At 49.8% G+C, this 16,653-nt stretch overlaps 1 long non-coding RNA gene and 1 pseudogene across 8 annotated transcripts in view; both read left to right on the forward strand.

Annotated features, from left to right (window-relative positions):
- Positions 1-5,913: 5,913 nt before the first annotated feature.
- On the forward strand, positions 5,914-7,022 carry LOC138843043 (glyceraldehyde-3-phosphate dehydrogenase pseudogene; annotated as a pseudogene). Its single transcript, XR_016228929.1, has one exon. The product of XR_016228929.1 is annotated as a glyceraldehyde-3-phosphate dehydrogenase pseudogene (transcript).
- Positions 7,023-15,666: 8,644 nt separating this feature from the next.
- The window catches only part of LOC138848477 (uncharacterized), a 46,719-nt gene continuing 45,732 nt past the window's right edge, over positions 15,667-16,653 (forward strand). For 2 of the 7 annotated variants that reach the window (XR_011386302.2, XR_016228933.1), the window contains exon 1: positions 15,851-16,494. This is a non-coding gene — a long non-coding RNA (uncharacterized LOC138848477). The other 5 variants (XR_016228931.1, XR_011386303.2, XR_016228934.1 and 2 more) reach the window with 5 other exon arrangements.

Below are 16,653 nucleotides of genomic sequence, written 5' to 3' on the forward strand. Positions count from 1 at the left end.
AACTCTGTAAGGTGAGAAAATCCTGCATGCTGGAGAAAGACCCGTGTGCCTGGTAAACGGTACAAGAGAAACTCGGCAGCTCGTGTAGAACCTCTACAACCAGAAAAAGTGGTTTGCATTTGCAGCGCAAAAGAAAGCCGTGCAAGTCCGGTCCTGCCTTGAACAACATGGCGGATGGATACAAAAGGGTAGGAGGAGCGTCCCACAACGCAATACCTCAACTAAGACCTCACTGCGGGTGGGGAAGGGCAGCACTGACACCGCGGAGAGTGAGATATGTGATGTGGAGGACGCACGGGAGAAGCTCCCCTGGTGTGCAGAGAAAGGGGGAGCAGATAAAAGTAGTGAGAAAGATGACCGAGAACGCGGAACAGTCCTGTGGATGAGGCTGTTATTTCTGAAGAAAACAGCGGAGCACCTAAACAAGAACATAGTCAGAAATACGAGAACAATTCCCAGAAGTGAACAATCCCTAACTCTAAACATTAAACTATCTCTTACCAAGGAAAAATTGGAATCCAAAGTACAGCTAATTCCTTCAGAAATCCTTGAGTTTTCAAAATCATCAAAACTGTTGAAAGTTGCTTGTGGAGAAAAATTCAAAACGAGTTTGACCTCGCTTTTGTTCCATAAAAGTAATTCCCGGAAGAGAATAGAACTATAGTGAGAGTTTTGAAGCATAACCAGTATGACTCCGGAATTCTACACAAACCAGTGCTGTTACCCATGAAAGAAAGAGAGAAAGGCAGTGTTGGCTCTGCAAGAACTAGGAAAATACATGACCCACGTGTCTTTACCCACAACAATATTACTCAGCTCCTATCTAACAGGAGACTGGAGAAGTTACGATACAAGGGGAGGCAGCAAGAACATTTTATATTTCATTATAGAAATGTCAAAAGCATTCTTTTGAATATAGTTTCCAAATGGAAAGCAAATGAAATGTACTTGAAAGAAAAGTTATACACTGAAAGACTATAATTTACTACTAATAAAAATTGTATCTAAAATCCCAAATACCTACAAAACTTGGAAATATAGGGGACAATTGTGATGGAGAAAATCCTCTGATGGTTTTTGTGTAATTGCACGGTTGCTGTGAAAAAAATGAGTAGTGTGGTGGTTTAGAGTTGAGCCCACCACTCTGTAGGTGGGCCAGAGGCTTTCTGAACACACAGGAGATTGACAGAGACGTGGATCCCAAAGCACTTAAAACTCCAGAGCTGACCCAGCTGGGATGATGTAACACAACCCAACTCAGAGCCAATACAGGAATGGAAATTCAGAGCCCTTCATTCCTTAATCCAACCTGGGCTGATATATACAGCAGAGAGCTCTGTCTTCTTACATAAAATTGGGGTAACATTTAGCTAATATTTATGAGACTCTCAACAGCAACTCGAGTTGAGCTGACATTTATTCTCTATCTTGTCACTACAAAGCTGAAATACCTGTTTATAAAGGAGAGCAAAGAGCTTTTCCGTAATATTCAAAATGTGTTTTCAGAGCTCCAAGGGCACCAGGCTCGTAGCCACTACACAATGAGTTGGAAGTCACATTTGTTTACATTTTTTGTTGTCAAACATTGTTTGGGGGTGGCCCAGCGTTTCCTGTAAAGGCCAGATAACACACACTTTCATGCACTGCCGCTGTAGCATGAAAGCACCCCCAGGGAATACATAACTGAACGGCCTTGTCTGTGTTCTTACACAACTTTAAGAACAGGCGACAGGCAGAGTTTGCCCGCTGAGCCCTAGTTTGTGGACCACTGATTGAAAGGATTCTTCCAAAACAGTCCTCTGAGTTAGAGGAATTCAATTTTTTTTTTTGACAGGCAGAGTTAGACAGTGAGAGAGAGAGAGACAGAGAGAGAGGTCTTCCTTCCGTTAGTTCACCCCCCAAATGGCTGCTATGGCCAGCGTGCTGCACCAATCCAAAGCCAGGAGCCAGGTGCTTCTTCCTGGTCTCCCATGCGGGTGCAGGGCCCAAGCACTTGGGCCATCCTCCACTGCACTCCCGGGCCACAGCAGAGAGCTGGCCTGGAAGAGGAGCAACTGGAACAGAATCTGGCGCCCCAACCTGGACTAGAACCTGGGGTGCCAGCGCCACAGGCAGAGGATTAGCCTAGTGAGCCACAGCGCCAGCCAGGAATTTAATTTTCTAATGGTCTTGCTCTCTTCCCTGCCTCAGCCCTTCTCATGACCCTGCCTTCAGCCACAAACACACCAGGACCAGTAACTGCCTCTTCCCCCTTCCCTCCCTCAAGTCCATCTACCTCCTCTTGGACCACCACTTATTATCTTTCCAATGTACTCCCTCGAACCCAAGTCCATATAACCCTTTGACCCCAGCAGGCCCTTCAGTTCACTAACCCTCCATGTCTACGCTGGCATTCACCCCCACCTGACAGCCCTCTGTTCTCCCGTCTCCTTCCACAGTCCTTAATCCCCTGGGAAACTACTGTGTTCCCTCCCTTCCATGAACCTGGGCTCTCTGGCCCCTCTGCTGCCCTGTGACTCTCTAGGCAGCACTAAGTGAGTACAGTCCCAGCTCTTTCCAACTTTCTTTCTTTTTTTTTTTTTTTTATTTGACAGAGTTATAGACAGTGAGAGAGAGACAGAGAGAAAGGTCTTCCATCCATTGGTTCACCCCCCAAATGGCTGCCATGGCCGGCGCTGCACCGATTGGAAGCCAGGAGCCAGGTGCTTCCTCCTGGCCTCCCATGCGGGTGCAGGGGCCAAGCACTTGGGCCATCCTCCACTGCCTTCCTGGGCCACAGCAGAGAGCTGGACTGGAAGAGGAGCAGCTGCGACTAGAACCCGGCACCCATATGGGATGCCGGCGCCGCAGGCATCCGTGAGCCACGGCGCCAGCCCCAGCTCTTGCTAACTTTCCACATGCCCTGCAAGTGAATGGGCCCAAGACCAGACTGGTCAGGCTCCCTTGGTTTCATGGCCAGATGGTAAATGTTAAGTGGGCACTCTCCCACTCCGACGTCACACCTTCTCTCTCCACAGGCTGCCTGCACCTCCTCCACTCTGACACCTGGCCTCTGACATAGCTTATCAGTTGGCCCTAAAATTAGAGGCTGTCAGAATAAAACTTCCATAAACACATGTTGATAGACTTAGCCTTACCTCCTTGCCTGTGCACGCTCCCACCCCAAGCTTACTGCCTCCCTGGTAGACTACAATCATGGACAGCTCCTCCACCTAAGGACAGCGCTCCAGAAATTGCTCACAATCCAGAATCCCTATGGAATTGTTATAATGAGAATTTAAATAGCTGCCATTTCTCCCATCCTCTCCCTCTTCCCCCTCCCCCACTTTCCATCTGTCAATCATTCTGGGGAGGGGCCAGGAGCATGGCATAAGGCACTGCTCTGAGGAAGAAAGGCAGGGCAGGTAGAGTCAGGCTGTCTTCATCAGTGGGCAGAACTGGGACAAAGGGAACTTGAAACTACAGCACAGCCCCAAAGATGACCTGGGAGCCACCGACACCCATCCTCCAGCCTCCCAGGCAGACTCTGAGGACAAGAAGTCCAACTGGTGCCAAGGCAAAGATCTTGATCTGTTTTCTAACGTTCAGAGGCCTGTGCACTGAGCCCACGTCAACCTGGGAGAAAACTGAGATGTTTGTCAGAACGACCTGTGCTTTGGAAGCTTGGCCACATCTAAGTTTTTGGATTTTGTTTTCCTGTTCCTTCCTGTTCTATGTATACAATCTTTATTTAAATGTTCCCAGTGGTCTTGGCTGAAACAGTGGAAAGGATACTTTTCTTTCTCAAGGTTTGTGCTGAACTAGCTCAGAAGACGCCAGCACTCACTGAGGCCAGGCATGGTGGCGGCTGGAATTGGGAGGACATGGGGCACACGTGGCACACCCAGGTGAGGACAAGGAGAAGGCACCTGTAAGGGCAGCAGCTTGGATTGAGTTCCTTCCACCCAGCGTGGCTTTCCTGCCCTGGAAGGGGGAGAGCCTCTGTTCCACACCAGAATCACAGGGATCTGCTGACCCACGGGAAGCCGCGAGGCAGGCGTCCACTTGGTGAAGCCCGGCATGGAGGACCCTCTTAGAGGTCAGATGGGTGGACCTGACCTCTGAGTCAGCAGCGAGGAGTGCAAGGTAGCCCATTATGACCCATCATCCCATACACAGGACACCTACGGAAACTGAGATTGAGCAGCAAATAATATACCACTTAAGGCAAACCTTGAAATAAATGCTATGTATTCTTAAAGATTTACTTTAAGAATAACCTGCCAAGGTTATGGGTACTGACCTCACAGGGGCAACAATGGGTAGCCATTTTCTGGAATCTCATCTGGCCTCCAACAATAAAGGGCCATGGAGAGAAAAATCAAACTTTCCTTGGAGAATCTAATCCCAGGCACCATTCACTTCTCAGTCACTGCTGGCCCAGACCAGAGCTGCAAATCTGGGCGTGCTGTGGAGTCGCAGGGAGACGCTGGGACCTGTATGGCTCCTGTGTGGGCTTCCAGACAGAGTGTGCACACGTGGCTGGGAGGCCCTGCATGTTTCCAGAGTTCTGGTTCCTCTAGCTGTGCATCTATTTCCACCACTCTGCCGGAACCTCCCTGTTCTGTGGCTGTCGTAAAGCATGCCGGTCGTGAAAGCAATTGTCGCGAAGGCTGGAGTGAGGCCTGCTGCTTTCCCGCTGTTCCTGAGCTCCGTGGCTAGAGAGCCAAGAAGGAGTGGTGCGGGAAGAGGTAGCCCGCCACAGTCCCGCGCTAGATCCATTCTCCCAGCATCCCCTGAACCTCAACTGTGCGCCAGCTCCTGCGGCAGGAAGATGACCGCCGTGCAGGGACGCTTGGCCTGGTACCTGGCCAGACACTCCACCGAGCACTTTCCATGCCTCCTCCCATCTGACCTCACGAAGAACCTTCCGAGGAACTACTGCTATTAGCCTGTTACACACAGGAACTGAGTCTTCGGTGAGGTGACTGTCCCACCAAATCAGGGCACGAACTGAAATCTGCCTGACGCTAACATTTACTCTCAACATTCACAGGAACCTCCCAGCAAAGATGCTAATGAGAGGAGTCCGGGGGCCCCTGGAAAGGAGAAGAAGAAGCATACATAGTGTAACCCTCCAGGAACACGAGAGACCACGGAGAGACCAGGAAACACACACTGTGTTGTTGCGTCTGCTGAACATCTTGTCCATCTTGGAGCTGACTGAGCACTCTGCAAACTTCTATTCAAAATCGGCTACTCCTGTGCCAGGTCCCTGATTGGCTCATGTTGAATGCTTCCTTCATACACATCGACCAATCAGATGACCTTCCTCCTCTGGAAACACATAAAGCACCCTAGTCACAGCCTTCATTCCAGCCTTCACGACAATCGCTTTCATGACGACCGGCATGCTTTGCGACAGCCACAGAACAGGGAGGTTCCGGCAGAGCGGTGGAAATAGCTGTGCAGCTAGAGGAACCAGAACTCTGGAAACATGCAGGGCCTCCCAGCCACGTGTGCACACTCTGTCTGCCTGGAGCTGTCTCTTAGTAAACTCCCTGGGGCCGGTGTAGTGGGTTAGACCATTACCTGCAATGCTGGCATCCTATGTGGACACTGGTTTCCTATATAATGGCATCTGGTCAAATGTTTTGTCCTGCTATGCAGACTGCTCTCTACTTAAACATCTTAAAATACCAAGGAACTTTCTGTTTCTTGCAGCCAACACCTGAAGACCGAGCCCCTGTCTTTTAGCTTCTGTTTGACGGCAGGAGCCAACGTTCCAGTAAGCAAAGCCAGATGAGTTTCACATGGACCAGCCTCCCTGTCCTGCTTTATAATGTCTCACTTCCCTAAATCTGCTGAGCCCTTGCTCACCACTCCCTCCTTCCACCACTGTCCCTTTGAAGCACCCAGTAACCTCTGAACAAACCAAAGTTGGGGCTCTCTGCTCCGCCCCGTTCGACAGGCAGCCGCTTCTTCTCGTGCAGTGCAAGCGTGTCCCCGAGACACGATGGTGAAGGTCGGAGTGAACGGATTTGGCCGCATTGGGCGCCTGGTCACCAGGGCTGCTTTTAACTCTGGCAAAGTGGATGTTGTCGCCATCAATGATCCATTCATTGACCTCCACTACATGGTCTACATGTTCCAGTATGATTCCACCCATGGCAAGTTCCACGGCATGGTCAAGGCTGAGAACGGGAAGCTGGTCATCAACGGGAAGGCCATCACCATCTTCCAGGAGCGAGATCCCGCCAACATCAAGTGGGGTGATGCTGGTGCCCAGTACGTGGTGGAATCCACTGGCGTCTTCACCACCATGGAGAAGGCCGGGGCTCATTTGAAGGGCGGAGCCAAAAGGGTCATCATCTCTGCTCCCTCCGCCGATGCCCCCATGTTTGTGATGGGCGTGAACCACGAGAAGTATGACAACTCTCTCAAGATTGTCAGCAACGCATCCTGCACCACCAACTGCTTAGCCCCCCTGGCCAAGGTCATCCACGACCACCTCGGCATTGTGGAGGGGCTCATGACCACGGTGCACGCCATCACCGCCACCCAGAAGACCGTGGACGGGCCCTCTGGGAAGCTGTGGCGTGACGGCCGCGGGGCTGCCCAGAACATCATCCCTGCCTCCACTGGCGCTGCCAAGGCCGTGGGCAAGGTCATCCCCGAGCTGAACGGGAAACTCACTGGCATGGCCTTCCGTGTGCCCACCCCCAACGTGTCGGTCGTGGACCTGACCTGCCGCCTGGAGAAAGCTGCTAAGTATGACGACATCAAGAAGGTGGTGAAGCAGGCATCCGAGGGCCCCCTGAAGGGCATCCTGGGCTACACCGAGGACCAGGTCGTCTCCTGCGACTTCAACAGTGACACCCACTCCTCTACCTTCGATGCTGGGGCTGGCATTGCCCTCAATGACCACTTTGTGAAGCTCATTTCCTGGTATGACAACGAATTTGGCTACAGCAACAGGGTGGTGGACCTCATGGTCCACATGGCCTCCAAGGAGTAAGAGCCCTCAAACCACCGGCCCCAGCGAGAGCACCAGAGGAGGACGAGAGGCCCTCAGCCGCTGGGGAGTCCCTGCCCCCACTCAGTCCCCACCACGCTGAGAATCTGCCCCTCTTCACAGTTTCCATCCCAGACCCCCTGGAGGAGGGGAGGGGCTTAGGGAGCCCTACCTTGTCATGAAACCATCAATAAAGTCTTCTGCACCCAAAAAACAAAAAAAAAAAAAAAACAAAAAAAAAAACCAAAGTTGGGTTCAATGCATGCTGGACTCTACTCCTTATTGCGACTGTTCCTCTCTGATTAAAATTCACCCTTACCACTTTTCGCTAGAGTCTAGATTTGTTTATCTTTGACATCAGTCATTCGTAAGGTTTGAAACAGTAGAATTGGGGTCGATGTTGTGGTTCAGTGAACTAAGCCAGCACCTGCAATGCAGGCCTCCCATATCTGAGCCCTGGTTTGGGTTCCTTGCCTGCTCCACTTCCAATCCAGCTCCTGGTTAATGCTCTGGGGAAAGTAGTAGAAGATGGCCCAAGTGCGTGGGCCCATGATACCCATGTGGGAGACCCAGATGGAGTTCCAGACTCTTGACTTCAGATGGATGATAGATTTCTCTCTTCCCCCAGCCCTGCCATTCTGCCTTTCAAATACACCTTAAAAAAAAAAAAAAAAAAAAAAAGTATGGATTTTCCTTGGGCTATCTCAGCACTAGTACTCAACCAGAACAGAGTTGCCCACCACGTCCGCCATGCAGTACTGCCCACCCCCAGCCCACTGCTGCCCCACTGACCTGATCCCAGCTCTTGCCCCAGAGATCATTCTACCTTATCTCTGCTCAACCACTCCCTCTTGGCTCCTGTTCTGCTCCACCTGTTCTTTGGTTTCCACTTCTCATTTTCAAGAATAAAAGTTGGGATTTCTTGAGTTTCACAGAGTCTGGGAATGAAAACCATGTTTGGAGCAGATGGGTGTTGCAGGTCATGGAAACATTCTTTCTGAGCTGTACTCTTCCAGATCTCACAAATCAGTTTGTTCAGGGAATCGGTGGCGGGTAGAGAAGAACTTTTCAGAGCCTGATAACTGGGATGAGAAATGTCCCTGGGGCTGTGGCCAGCATGCTGAGCTGGGGGGGGGGTACCGCCCACCACTGAAGGAGAAGAGGACCCCACTTAGGGAAGACGCACAGCCGCTAGGATCTCAATCATCTGGTTCTTCCAGGCAGACTTCACTTTAGCCCGAGCTGCCTATCCTGTAAAACTGTGTCATGGACCTGCAGTGCACAGGTGCCAACTGGGTCTTCCCACAGGAGCTGGGTAACTGCTGGGAGTCTCGGAGCTTCCTCCCAAGCTGCGCACAAGGTCCGATGCATCCGATGCTTTAACATTTTCAGAACCAGTCTTAGGTTCTTTCCCAGCATGGTTTCAGTTAAGGAAGAATGTGGAGTGCATGGCCCAGCATCTGAGCCTGCTCTTTCTGTGGACTTGGGAAATTTCTTTGAGTCTCTTCACTAAGGGACATTCATCTAGAATGTGATGCTATTGCAGTTTCCTCACATAACATAAGCTTTAAACTAATGTGGGATCATTCCACATTTTTATTTTTTTCTAGCACCATACCAGGCAACCAGTGGTCGCATAGACGCTGTTGAGGAGAGAACATATAAGAGTCTTGGGGAATTCTGGGACTCTTGCTGTCATGTACAATCCACCTCCACGTGCCCTTGCTTTCTGCTCTTGGAGTTAGTTTTATGTTTACTTGGATATAACTCCATGTGGAGGTGGATTGTACATGACAAGCCTTCCCCCGTGAGACTGTTTTACTGAGAGAATGAGCAACACAAATCTAGACCTTTCAACACAGAGTTCCTCTAGTTTCTGAAGGCGTTTCAGATCAGAGTTTTTCCAGAGTTCACGTGCAGGGGCTGGCGCTGTGGTGCAGTGGGCTAATCCTCCACCTGCGGCACCAGCATCCTATATGGGTGCCCATATCCTGGCTGCCCCTCTTCTGGTCCAGCTCTCTGCGGTGGCCTGGGAAAGCAGTGGAAGATGATCTAAGTCCTTTCGGTCATTTGGGGAATGAACCAGCAGATGGAAGACCTTTCTCTCTATCTCTCCCTCTCTCTGTAACTCTGCCTATAAATAAAATATAAATAAATTTTAAAAAGTTTTTTTTAAAGTTCAGATGCGTAGGAGTTCTTGCAGATTCTGTTAAATGCAGGTTTCCATTCAACAATTTTGCAATGGTGCCTAAGACTGCATTTCTCACAGACTCCTGGAGAGTAGCCAATGCTACTGGTTCTTTTTTTTTTTTCCTTTTGAAAGATTTATATATTTATTTGAAAGGCAGAGTTATAGAGAGGCAGAGGCAGAGAGAAAAGAGAAAGAGAGAAAGAGAGAGAGGTCTTCCATCCGCTGGTTCACTCCCCAGATGGCCACAACAGTTGGAGCTATGCCAATCCAAAGCCAGGAGCTTCTTCCAGGTCTCCCACGCAGGTGCAGGGGCCTAAGGACTTGGGCCATCTTCTTCTGCTTTTCCCAGGCCTTAGCAGAGAGCTGGATCAGAAGTGGAGCAGCTGGGACCAAATACGGGATGCCGGCACTGCAGGCAGCGGCTTTACCCGCGAGGCCACAGCACTGACCCCACTACTGGTTCTTACACCTCACTTTGAGTGGCAGGATTTATAGTGCCTCATTTTTTTCTGCAATGCTCCTGAAGCACTTTAGTGAAGTTACTAAGATTATTCTGTCATTGCAAATTGCATTTTACAATCAGGCAATTTAGAGAATCCTGCTCAACCTGGGGTTTCACGTCCCCTTACCCTTGAAGATGATGCTGGAGCTGTCTGACCCATACGCGGTCTGATGCAGGCCATGCCTTGTGGGGCCCTCTCTGGGGCAGGCAGACACTGGTTGGAACATTTCGGAACATTTCTGCAAGGATCTTTAATGAGGCCAGGATCCAGTTACCGTTTCCAAGAATGTCTTGAATGGGCTTGTCAGAACATCCACGGAGCTTCTGTTCTCAGAGGTCCTTGCACCGGGAGGCAGGCGCGGTCTGAATGGGCTTTTTTCAGTAGATGAGAAAGGACAAGGGTCTGAAGCGATGGGCTCATCTTTCGGTAGAGTCTGCCGGATCTCATTAGCTCGTGCTTCCCATGGGTGTGAACTGAAAGAAGCTGGAGGGTGCAGCCCGAGGAGGGACTGTGGGACCTGGGTGTCTTATGCCCCATAAAGGACAGGTCTGAAAGGGCAGTGACCAACTGCTGGCCACAGAATGTCAGAAAGGGGGAAATATCAGCCAGCAGCATTCTTAGATGTTATTAGAAATGAGAGCACATAAGCTCTGCCTGCTCCTGACCCTCCGTTTGCAGACAAAGAAAGGCCCCCACCCAGGGTCATTACATTAGCTGGGGCTCGTACCTCGCTTTGCAACTCACAGCTCTTCAGCTCTTTGCAGTTCAACACATTTGTTATTGCTCAGATCAATTAACTCTAACTCAAGAAATTAGACAAAAAAAAAAAAAAAAGAAAAAAACATTTCCAGGAACAAACTTAAATTATCTTTCTGAAACTATACAGGCAATAACCAGGAAAAAATAGCCCAAATAAGCCATAGATAGGGCCCCCAGAGCTTAGCTGTGGTATCTATAGGCAACTACATAGTTGGAAGCGTAGTTGGATAGTGAACCAGGACAGTTATCTCCCCCAGAGAATAGGTATTCACCCACCTGATTATGCAACAGTAGCCCACTACGTAGACATAGAGTAAGTAACTGCATATCATAAGTCAGCTGACCTGGGATTCATGTTCAGATCTGCCTTCTCCCAAACCCTGGGCTCCCTCCCCATGCCTCACCCCCACCCTGCTGTTTTGTCCCTGAGTATGCCAGGGGCACTGACCAGGGACCCTGGGGACAGGACTTGTTCTCATAAACACTTGGAGGATGAGGAAAAATTCAGGGGGAAATGAAGACAAGAAACAGAGCGTGTCTGCCTGGGGCCTAACCTCTCACTGCACGGTTTTTCCTCTCTGCTGTTATTTCTGTGAAGGGATCATTCAAGGTACTTTCCAGCAACTGTTTTAGAGTCTTGTTTTGATGAGCTGGAACTGCAGCAGTTATGTGGGTGGAGGGAGCCCCCTTTCTCACTTGTCTTTCCCTCTTTCTTTTTCCTGAGCTCAGGTCAATACATCACCCATTAAACAGCCCAAGAGAGTGGAAGCTCTCGGGGAATACCCAGGGCTGTGCTATCATTTTGTGTAGTTTTACAGGCTGAATTGGAGTGTTTCAGGGGAAAGACAGGTATCTGCCACAACCGTGACATCTTTGCTCTACCTTGACCATCAAATTGGACTTTTGTTTGTGTCTGCAGTAGGGGAGCCAACTAGAAAGCGGATTTCTATAGAGAGACTTCTGTCAAAATTTTTAGGAGGCCAAACAGTCAAAGTTGATGATCCAGATCATAGACCCAAATCACTCTTCCGCCTCCGCAGAAGCAAATCTCCCAGCTCTTCAACAGCAGCTGAGCCGCAAAGCTGGGAGCCTCAGACAGAGGAAGCTGTGACACGGAGGAAGTGGGAAGACCAGAGCCTGCCGCTTCTGAAGCTGAGGGGTTGTGAGGGAAAGGGAAGGAGAGAGAGACAAGGAGGCCAAACGCTGGGGCCTTGGTGCTCCCCTCTCCCCCTTTTCAGGACCAAGTCTTGAGCAAGAAGAGAGGGACTTCGGAGCCTGGGAACCCCAGGACCTGCGCTCCACTTGTCTGGGCAGACGAGGGGGAGGTTTAAGTTCCCCAGAGGGCTGCATCCTTCAGGTCAGCATCACATCCAAGGTGGCACAGGGTAAAGGCTCGGAGGGCAAGGATGTGACAGATGCATCTAAGACAGGGCTGCTGACGCCCAGCTCGCACCAGAGTCACAGCTACTCTCAGGGCCAGGAGAAGGCGTGGAGTGACACTGAGATGGCATCAGGCAGCAGAGATCCAGGATGGCTCCAGAAAAGCCAGATTACAGGACGCCAGCCAGGTCCTCAGACTGTAGCAGAGGCCACAGCACACTTTCCCAAAAGGCCAGAAGAGGCCAGCAGCGGCTTAGTGGGTGAGGGTACAGGAAGTCACTCACCCAGCCATTCTGTTGCACAGAGTGGAGGGTGAATCTAGAGGACACAAATGGACATAACTGTTTTTTCCACCATGAGGTTGCCCAAACCACACCTTCCCTCTGTAATAACCAAGGCCATGTAACCCCACCTATTCACCCCTGCTCTCCTGGCAGTTACTAGCAGAGCTCTGTTTCTCTCTCACGTGTGTTCTGGATTGATCTAACACGAGTTGCTGTAAGATACATATTATAAAGTAAGGTGCCTATTACGACTTTCCTGTAATAACTGCAGAAAATATGCCTGTGCAGAGGGTTCCTTTGTGTTTGTACATCTGCAGAGAATGTGCTGGAAGAACATCGCTAACAGTGGCTGCCTGGATGTGGGGTGGGGACATGGAAAGTGTCCCGCTGGTTTCTTTGGCTTTGCTTGTTATACCAGGCACGTATTTTTAGAAAAGGAAAGAGAAAGTATCTATTTTGGAGAGTGAATTATAATGGTCAGGGAAGACTGAGCTGTGAGCTCTGAGCAGCCCCATGTTCCTACAAAAATAACTCAGTGTTTGTCTTAAAGTGGAAGAATTTCTATTCGTGCAAACAGGTGGAGTTTACCAGATCACACTAAACATAGTTTAGTTCGTTCTCCCCACTCCCCAGTGGGTGTGGGCTTGGGAGAGAGCCCAGAACAAACACGCTCTGTGCTAAGGTGGGTATAGTGTGAACAGTTCTGTGATCATGCTCACAGCTGAATTCTGACAACTCATCTTGAAAGGTTGGTTACTCATTTCTTCCAATAGCCAGAAATAGTACTATTCTTTGGCTAGAACATGACCCGCTTGATTTCTCACTTTAAGGTTTCACTTCTGGTCTGCACTCGGGCCTGTCACCAGTGCCAGGGCTTCCCAGCCAATGAGTGCGCAGCAGCTGCAGAGCGGTGGAGGGGCGGGACTCTGGCCCTGCACTCTTTGGGAAGTCAGGTAGATCTGCAGCCTCCTGGACAGCCGGAATGTTTATGTTCTTATTTATTGATTTTGCAAGAACAATGGCCTTTTCTTTTCATTCTTGGTAACACAAGAAAGGGTCACTGTGACTGTGCCTCCCATCCACCCAGACACAGAAAGGCAAGGCAGTCAGGGTCATGGCTGGGCAAAGCCCTTCGTGTGCTGCACTAGCCACTGGACTAGTGTCTTATCCTGGGAGTTCCGTCTCGGGATCAGCTCCGCATTGCAGTCACTTTCAGGCCATACGAACATAACACGTTGTCCAGGTCTTGGGCCCGGGAAAAGCCAAGCTCCTCATAGTCCGCAGGAATTGTCCTGACCAATGTGCTTGGAGAGAAGGGTAACCTCCTCCTCCACGTTATGCCTACGAACACCAAACCCAGTGTTTTGGCCAATGCACCCTCTGACACCTCCAGCAGACTGGACATCCTGAAACCCAGGTCAGTCACAAGCATGCCATCCAGGGCTAGGGCACCCAGGCAGGCGCAGCAACCAGCTCTTTCCATCTGGGGCTCCTTGGGGAAGGAAGCCGGGGAGGAGGGTCTCGAAACAGGAGGGTAGCCGCACAGGGTCATGGGAACGCCAGTGAAAGATTCCTCTACCTGCTCGTGGCCATCAGAGTGGCCGCTGCCAGCCCCCTCTCGTCAGTCATTACAGGCCCAGGCACTTAGTAAGCTCAGCCTGCAGCTTTCCCTGAGCCACCCTGAGCCAGGAGTCACCCACCCCGAGAGCCATCCCCACAGCCCAAGTAGAAGATGGGTGCTCAGTCTTGGGGCGCCTCTCCACTGACGCCCATGCAGGGGAACAGGATGTCACCTGCTCTGAGAAATGCAGGGAAGTACTTATCAGCACCCTCCACAGCAAATGACATCACACCAGGTGTCACAGGGGACCTATGGTGTCAGCACCAGTGTTAGTGCACCCAACCCAGAGCATTCGGACCCCCATTTCATGATTCCATGGCAGTAGGAAGGCCTCAGACCCTCTTCCTGCTCTAGCGGACAGGGGCCCACAAAGCTAAGAAGGAAAGAGACAGGATCTGTGCAAGTTGGCTGTGGAGGAACCTTTAAAACAGCCAGCTCCCCTCCAGGGCTCTGCATTCCTCTCGGCAGAAGGAAGATGTCCTTGTGATAAAGTCATTCACATTTTAGTATTGAGAGAATGAAAAGGGAATTAACATTTACGGTGAATCAAAAATATAGGCTACGTATCTGCTGCATTCTAAACCAGCTCCTTAATCTTGCAGCTCCTCTGTGATATGCCAGTATTTCATCAATTTTAAGAGTTGATTATTATGTAAATCAAGTCATAGTATTAATATTGTTGTGTTATATTTCAAAATCATCTGTGCTTATCTGCAATTTAATATATTCATCATGTTAAAGATAACTTGCCCTGTTGAAGCACCTCATCAATAAATATTATGATCCCAAATTAAAATGTGTTTTAGTTATTTATACTTACATTATTAAAGTAAAAAGAATGAGATAACTGTTTCTAAGTTTGAAACCAATATTGGATCATTTCAGCAACTTCACAGATTGCCTTATTTATATGCTTATTTTATATGATTTTTATTTTTTAGAATTTCATTTCTTTATTTTTTATTTATTTTAAAGGCAGAGCAACAGAAAGAGAGAGGGAGGGAGAGACAGACTTCTTCCATCTGCCGGTTCATTCTCCAAATGCCCTCAATAACTGGGGTAGGACCAGGCTAAAGTCAGAAGCCCACAATTCAATCCAGGTCTCCCACGTAAGAAGGACTCACATACTTCCTGCTGCCTCCCAGTGCCTGCATTAACAGGAAGCTGAAATGGAACACGGAGCAGGGACTCAAAGTCAGGTACCCTGATAGGGGGTGCAGGCATCCCAAGAGGCATCTTAGCCACTACACCAAGTACCCACCCCATTCTATGATTTTGAAAAGTTATCTAGGGGGCCGGAGCTGTGATGCAGTAGGTTAATCCTCTTCTGATCCAGCTCTCTGCTGTGGCCTGGGAAAGGAGCAGATGGTCCAAGTGCTTGGGCCCCTGCACTTGTATGGGCGACCAGGAGAAGCACCTGGCTCCTGGCTTCGGATCAGTGCAGTGTGCCGGCCGCAATGCACCGGCCGTAGCGGCCACTTGGGGAGTGAACCAACGGAAAAAGGAAGACCTTTCTCTCTCTCTCTCTCTCTCTCACTGTCCACTCTGCCTGTCAAAAAAAAGTTAAGTATATTGGAAAGCTTTTCAGTCATATATGCCTAAAACCAAATAAGAATGTAGTAAAGAAAATGTCAATATTTCAAAGGATCCAATCATAAACTTTCTTAGCCTCCTTAAACATTTGAAGTGATTTTCTATTTTCTATATTTAAATTTCCTTTCAAATATGTCAATTTCTGGTTGACAGAACTTTCCAAATAGTAAAAATGATTGTTGAGAGAGTGCATTACTATTTAGTCAAGTAATAAAACTTTGAGTTTGAGCCTAACAAGTTAAAGAACTAGTTTATTTTTGTTTTATAAAATATATGTTAAGTATTAATTGAAAATATTTTTGATTGATTGATTAATCCCACCCACTGTTCCACACCCCAGATGTCCACAAGAGCCAGAGCCAGGCCAGGCCGGAGCAGGGAGCCAGGAACTCAGTGCAAGACTCTTATCTACGTGGCAAGAACCCAACAACCTGAGCCATCATCACTGCCTCCCAGGGTCTGCATTTGCAGGAAGCTGGAGCTAGGAAGGAAACTCAGGTTCTCTGATGTGAGACAGAGAAGTCTTAACCGAGAGGGTTGATGCCCACCCCTGAGTATTAATCCCTAGAACCCAGTGACCAACCCCTGAATAATCTTTTCTACACAAAGGACACCCCCCCAAATTCACATTGACACCCACAGTCACTTTTGAGCAGACAAGACCGGGCGGCTCACACATCACCACTGCCCCTTGCAGAACCTCAGGCGGCAAAGCAAGTGCATGGCCCACGTGAGGAGCAGCGAGGCCCCAGAGTGAGAGTGGCGGCAGTTGGGGTCTCCTCTTCCTGGCCCTTTACGACCTTACTTTCCTTGCTGTCCTAAAGCGTCAAACACTTGGTGTCAGTGTTGCTCAAAAGCACAGCCACAGTCGCAGGGTCACGCTGCAACTTAAGTAAATCTGTTGACAAATCACCCAGAAAAGCTTTTAAATGTGTTTGCAGGCTCGACCGCAGAAGCAAAGCAGATTCTGGCTGGTTCTCTGGAGCCGGTGTGCCGGTTTCGCCAGTCCTTCCAGCTGAACGGGCCGGGTCTGGGGACTGGCCCGACATGGGGCCAGGCAGCGGTGCCCGGCCCAACCTGCCCCTCTCCGAGCTCCCTTTCCGTCCGTGCCAGGGCCCACTCGTTCTAAAACAAACAAGGCACCTCACACTTCTGTTCCCTCTCGAGCGGTAAGTACTGTGCATGGGTGTAGAGGCGCGGGGAAACGGTACTTGAACTTAGTAGGGCGAAGCAAAGCGCAGGCTCACACCCTTTGGAGTCTGTCCAGGCACTCAACTTCTGCCTCCGCATCAGAAATCTGTCTTCCTCGCTTCTCCTCCTCTCATTCT

This window comes from Oryctolagus cuniculus, chromosome 2, assembly GCF_051225735.1.
Source record: "Oryctolagus cuniculus isolate XC-2025 breed Fujian yellow rabbit chromosome 2, ASM5122573v1, whole genome shotgun sequence".
Taxonomy (NCBI): domain Eukaryota; kingdom Metazoa; phylum Chordata; class Mammalia; order Lagomorpha; family Leporidae; genus Oryctolagus; species Oryctolagus cuniculus.